This window comes from Petromyzon marinus, assembly GCF_048934315.1.
Source record: "Petromyzon marinus isolate PM22_M1 ecotype Great Lakes invasive population chromosome 84 unlocalized genomic scaffold, UKy_Petmar_22M1.pri1.0 chr84_unloc.4, whole genome shotgun sequence".
Classification (NCBI taxonomy): domain Eukaryota; kingdom Metazoa; phylum Chordata; class Hyperoartia; order Petromyzontiformes; family Petromyzontidae; genus Petromyzon; species Petromyzon marinus.
The window spans coordinates 952,058-958,038 of record NW_027422641.1 but is presented as its reverse complement, the minus strand read 5'-3'; the positions used below and the strand labels follow the sequence as shown (position 1 = coordinate 958,038).

The following is a 5,981-nucleotide window of genomic DNA, read 5'->3' as shown; positions in this document are numbered from 1 at the left end:
CGTGACTTTACCGAAAGAACTAAGAATATGAATTACTGCAGTCACGAAAGCTTTAAATCAAAACTTATGGGTATTGTTACACAGTGAGGATGGGAGTTGTTGGTGATGGAGGGGATTCCGTGCATTCGCGTTTTATATTTTCTCGTGTTGTTCTGTACATTTGTAGCTAGTGTATATATTGTATAGGTGGGCTTGGGTATTTATATGCTATTTGTTATTGTTAATTGTTGAGGCACACATAGCATTTAGTCACTTTTACTCGCTTTTTATCACCTTATTCACTTAAGCAACCATTGGAAAGATGTTCTACATCAAACCAAACATTAAACTAATTTTCAATGATATTTATCCAAATAGTGACATACCAAACTTTCATAGAAGCTTATTTCACTTCACACCTACATTTGTAAACTACCCCCCCCCCCCCGCCCCGTGCCGGTCCTCTACGTTCCACTTCACACCCCCTCCCCCCCCGTGCCGGTCCTCTTGTGCGTTACGGTCATTTTATGCTAATTCCTTTGTCAAAGTATTTTGTTTCCTCCCACACAGCTTAAAAGGACGTGACCTGGGCTGGACTGTCTTCACTCCAACGCTGTCCTCATGACAGTACGGTCCCCTTCACCTGATGAAGGCTACTTGTGTTGTGGCCGAAACGTCATGATTTTTGTTGTTTTATTTTTACCTACGTGACTTTACCAAATAGAACCAAAGAGTATGGATCCTTGCAGTCACGAAAGCTTCAAATCTAGAACTTATTCACTTGGTTAGTTTTAAGGGGGAGTTGACAGCCAGGACGGCTGAATGCTACGAATGGGGGGGGGGGTAATGTAGTGACATCGGGAATGCCACTGTGTAGTGCCGGCCTGAGAGGCATGGCGTGCAATGTAATTACATCACCGACACCCCATATATGTGGGTGTAGTACCAGCCCTAGTGGGGCTTGGTGAGCGCTGAGTCATGGCGCTGAGTGGTACCACGCGTGGCGTGCAGTGCTGTCCTCTATAGAAGGGGTGTGAAAGTGTCAGCCATGAATGAGGTTAATGTGGGCCATTGCGCTCTGGTTGACCCTGGAAGGTACATGACGGGTAAAGTCTACACAGGGGCCCCAAGTTGGGGCTAGTGGGTAGTCACGTGTCAGGGCGAGATCTTGCAATAGGAATCAAGAAGGTAGTCGTGGCCAAGGGCGGAGCCGGCCACGACTGGTGAGCATATAAACCGGGTCCCCAGAGGGACCGGGGTTCAGCTTTGCTGTTGTCTTCTGAAAGATCTACATTCAACGTCCGTGAAGAGTCACCAACACATAGGCAGGACTCAAGCTGGAGTCCTGCTCGTTGTAGCTATCCCAGAGTGTTAGCACAGATAGCCTGGTGGTCCACCACCATAGGTTGTTATCTGGTAAAAGGGAAGTTACCCCTTCGTGTTGGTATAAATAAATTTGTTGCCTCCAAAGAGTATGTCTGCGACTCAATTGAACCGACTACACAATGGTGCAAAGGTCAGTAAAGTGACCGAGGCCACCAGGGGCTGTACCAGTATATCACATCAGATTAACAAGGGGCTCAGTAGTGGCAACAAGTTATCCCCTTCGCCTGGAATGCAGGAGATCGTGGGTTCGATTCCAACGCCTGGATATTTGGAGTTTGCATATTCTCCCCGTGGTGGCGTGGGTTTTTCTCTGGATCCTCGAGTTTTTTTTCCCTCCACATTTAGAAATATGCATTTACAGTATTTGGCTGCTACAAATTTCCATGTGATATGCCACTTCGTTGAGCTATGATTTGTGGCCAGGTTGCTTTTGAAAAACAGCTATATAGCTCAGTGGTCCTTACTTGGTACAATAAAATAAAAATCTGCCGATTCCTGGAGTTATACTATAGGAAGGCCTGGGTACCCAAGGGACCAGGTTACACCATTTGTCAGTTCAATGAAAAATCGACAAACAATAAATCCAACAAACACACCCAGTGCTGAAATGCACTGAAAAACAGTAAATGTACCAGAATGAAGCAGTACACATCTTGTCAAGTTGTATTTATACAACAAAGATAACTAAAGAAAAATAACCAAATCCACAATTAGATGTGGATGTGAAAATAAAGTAAAGCCCTTCTGGATAATGGGCACCCTATGCCCTGTCGGTCGTGTTGATTTTTACCATATTTCACCACGCCGACTAGTGCGGTTTGGTGAAGCGAGGGGGGCAGAACTGATTCATTTGTCACTCGCCTCTGGATTTAGTCCATGGGTGTGTAGTGATGTGCGCTAAGCACTGTGCAATTGGACGACCCCACATGCCCTGGGCACCCTTTCGCATGAGATATTCAAACTCAATCTATTTTGCAGGTGAAAAATTTCTGAAATAAAAATGCAATGAAGGAAAACAGAGAAACTGCCATGACACGGTGCACAGGTGTGAATTAATATATTATAATAATCAGTCACACGACTGACCATACAAGGCAAGCACACCATGGTGGTGCTCGCTTCATCCACCCAGCAACACACTTCAGCGCAATTGTTTCCCAGCGCCTATCTCGTGACTCGGTATGGGAATCGCTGCGGCGGTGTCCGCTCGTGCAGCTCCATGCGACCCACAGCAGACGAGCGCTCCCTATAGAGGATCCACGGTCGCGCGTCGTCTATGCCTACAGCACGAGCTCCGACACAAACATCCCCCATGGAGCTCCACAGACTGGTGGGGCAAGTGCTGTTATTGAGCTCCTATGAATGAAGCAGTACACATCTATGAAGGCCGCTGTGAAGTGTCGAGTCGCCCCGCGTCTCTCGCCCCTGACGCGGCCCAGTTCCCCGTGTAGCCTCCTCTGCTGTGCTCTCAGCCTCTGGCCCTTACGCAGCAGAAAGGAGAGGGGTGGAGGGGTGACGGGAGGAGTGAAAGGAGCGTTGAGGGGAGGGTTGGGGGGAGGATCGGTGGGAGGGGTGGGAGGGGTGGGGTGGGGTGGGTGGGGTGGGGTGGGTGGGTGGGTGGGGTGGGGTGGGTGGGTGGGGTGGGTGGGGTGGGGTGCCCCTTGCTTTCTTCGGCCCCTCCCCCCACCTCTGCTACTTATTTTAAGCCTCTGTCTGTTCATCCATCCGGCCCCTTTTTTCTTGCTTCTCTGTCCGTCTTTCCTCTTCTTACCTCTTGTGTCCCTGTATATGTATTTCTGCTATCTTATACCTCGTATTTGTTCACTCTGTCTATGCTGGTATGTTCAACCCAGAGGATGAACACGAAATTTAGCACTCTTCTGAAATTCGTGGTCTGCCAGGCAAGTGTCTAACTGTGTCGTTGGCCGACTGGTATTGCATCACGTAAAATTTTCTTAGGTTTTTTTAATTCTCGTCTCTCATCTTCTTGTTGTATTTACCTCCGTGCAGTTTAACACTCTCTATGTGTTGCGTTGATGTCACCTTATGTGCTATTTGTTTTTCCACCTGATGAAGATCGCTTGTGTTGCGGTCGAAACGTCGTGCTTGATTTATTTTAATATAATTTTATGGTATTTCTACATATGTGACTTTACCGAAAAAAACAATGAGTTAATCAATGGTTCTCTGTGTGAGTGAGTCTATGTGTCTCCATGTGAGTGAGCCTATGGCTCTGTGTCAGTGAGACTTTGGCTCTCTGTGTGAGTGCACTCTGTGAGTGTGTCTTTGGCTGTCTGTGGGAGTAAGTGGGTCTCTAAGGCCACCACCATCTTGCTCCCTGCCCAGTGCGTCCACCTGGTTGAGCTGCAGAAGTCTATTGTCCACCACTCCAGACTGCACAGATATCCGACGTCCACCTCCAGCACAGACACCAGCAGATTCTTAAACCTGGTGGTGGAAGGACACGAGAGGGGTAATAGTCAACCACCATTACCACCATCAATACCACCATTACAACCACCAAAATCACCGCTATCGTTAACACCACCATCAATATCACCACCTCCACCACAACAATCACAATCAAAATTACAATCACAATACTCTTTGGTTCTTTCGGTAAAGTCACGTAGGTAGAAAAAATAATAGATCACGACGTTTCGATCGCAACACAAGCAACCATCATCAGGTGAAAAAATATAGCGAGAAAGCTGCTGAAACACGAAGTTATATTGGCTTGAGATAAGCTCAGCCCAAGAGTAAGTGGGCGGGGCTAGAGGTAGAATTTGCATGTAAATACAACACCACATCGTGGAAATGGAAAGAGAGACACAGACACCGAGAGACATCCACACAGAGAGAGGCATACACAAAGAGACACACGAAAGACGCATACAAAGAAAAACACACCGGCAGAGAGAGACACCCACACAGACAGATGCAGAGAGAGATAGACAGAGAGAATTACATAATTGCCCATGAATTACTATGGTGTGACAATGCCAATTACCAATGTCAAAGGGAACATCAATGAATGGTAAATGTGGGGTAATATCCCCAGAAGAGCATGTAGACTACATTAAAAAATAAAATAATCAATCAATATAATATCACATATGGGTTCAGTTTAAAGTTTACTTATGAAAAATAATACTGAAATAATTGTGCTCCATAGGTTATGTTAATGGTAAAGTTACATAAACATCACGGAATCACTTAAGCTGACCATTTAAAAAGACATTAATTGCAAGATGTTGAGCAAAGGAAATTATTTGGAAGTTCATCTCACACCAAGTACATGTTACTATAAATCTAAATCTGCATAGTTCTCAATCAGCAAAGTCGCAAACATGTTTTACCACAAGCAAGGAGTTCGGTGTAAAGCTGTTAAGCAAATTAACCACTGCACACGGTTGTAAAGCTCTCTGCCTCAAAGACAGCACTCTACCAAGTGTCACGACGCAGCTGCACACGCCGCATGACAATAGGCGGAGTGAGTGAATCTAAGTAGACACTGACCCTGTCAAAGGGGATCCATGTCTAGAGTATTTGTGGCTGGTGCTACACATTTCTAACGTGATTAGCCATTTAGCTGATCTATCATTTGTGGACAGGTCGCTTCTGGAAAACAGCCACATAGCTCAGTGGGTCTCACCTGGTAAAATAAAAATAGTTTATAGAGTTCGTTCTGCCTCAACGCGTGTTTTCATAACGCCAATTGGATATAGCACGATGAATGTATTAGGGAACACGTTTTATGACACGGATGCTAAATGGATATAACGCGATTGAGTCAACAGAACCACGTCGCGCGAGTAGGAATGTGCGGTTGTACGGCTGCCTGGGCACAGCGTCACACGAGGCATTGGGATGCTGCTGGATGCTTCCTGATGCTCCCCACGCGCCTCAGTCTTTGTTCAGCCGACACACGCATCTCACGCTGTTATCACGGACTGTGCTTTACCCTGTATTAGTCATTGTAACGAGGGAGTTTACACAACGCGGTGTTATTCAGCAACGCAACTACCGCGTTATAGAACACTGCAGTAAATATTGTCGCGGTGTGGAAGGAGCAATGAACGTCATCTTGTGGCATGGAAAGGCATCGCAGCCCTAGCGAGCAGCCAGAGACAAAGCCTGCACGCACGGCAAAGTTGTGATTGACCCGGGGACTATTAGCAAGTGACACGTATGGACTAATGGTTACTCTAAATGACGATGTTGACGTTGGTTAACGTTCTACAAATATGCTGAAGGCACATCGCATTAGCTCTGACAAATAGCGGCCTTTTTTAAAGTTATCGTTTACAATGGTTAATTTGTATATCATGCCAAGTGAGTAATTTGCGTGTGGACCCTGACAGCGGCACTCAATGTCCAACTCTTGCGAATGCTCTCAGGGGATCTTTACCGTGCGCTGCGTTCACTCACTCAGCCCCAATCTCCCTGTCGTGAACTCACCACTCACCCACTCACTCACCTCACCCTTCAACTCACTCACCCTCCTCACCTATTAATTCTCCTCATTAACTCACTCACCCTGCAATCCCCCCCCCCTCCATCACCCGGCACTCACCGCCTGTCCGTGACCACCTCTCCCGTGCCTACAACCACAA

The 5,981-nt window shown here is 46.7% G+C and overlaps 1 long non-coding RNA gene across 1 annotated transcript; it reads right to left on the bottom strand.

Annotated features, from left to right (window-relative positions):
* Window positions 1–2,405: 2,405 nt before the first annotated feature.
* Window positions 2,406–3,853, bottom strand: LOC142908498 (uncharacterized). The gene is made up of 2 exons (XR_012931815.1): window positions 3,721–3,853; window positions 2,406–2,846 (listed from the first exon to the last, which is right to left on the bottom strand). It is a non-coding gene; the product is annotated as an uncharacterized LOC142908498 (long non-coding RNA).
* Between the last annotated feature and the right edge of the window lie 2,128 nt (window positions 3,854–5,981).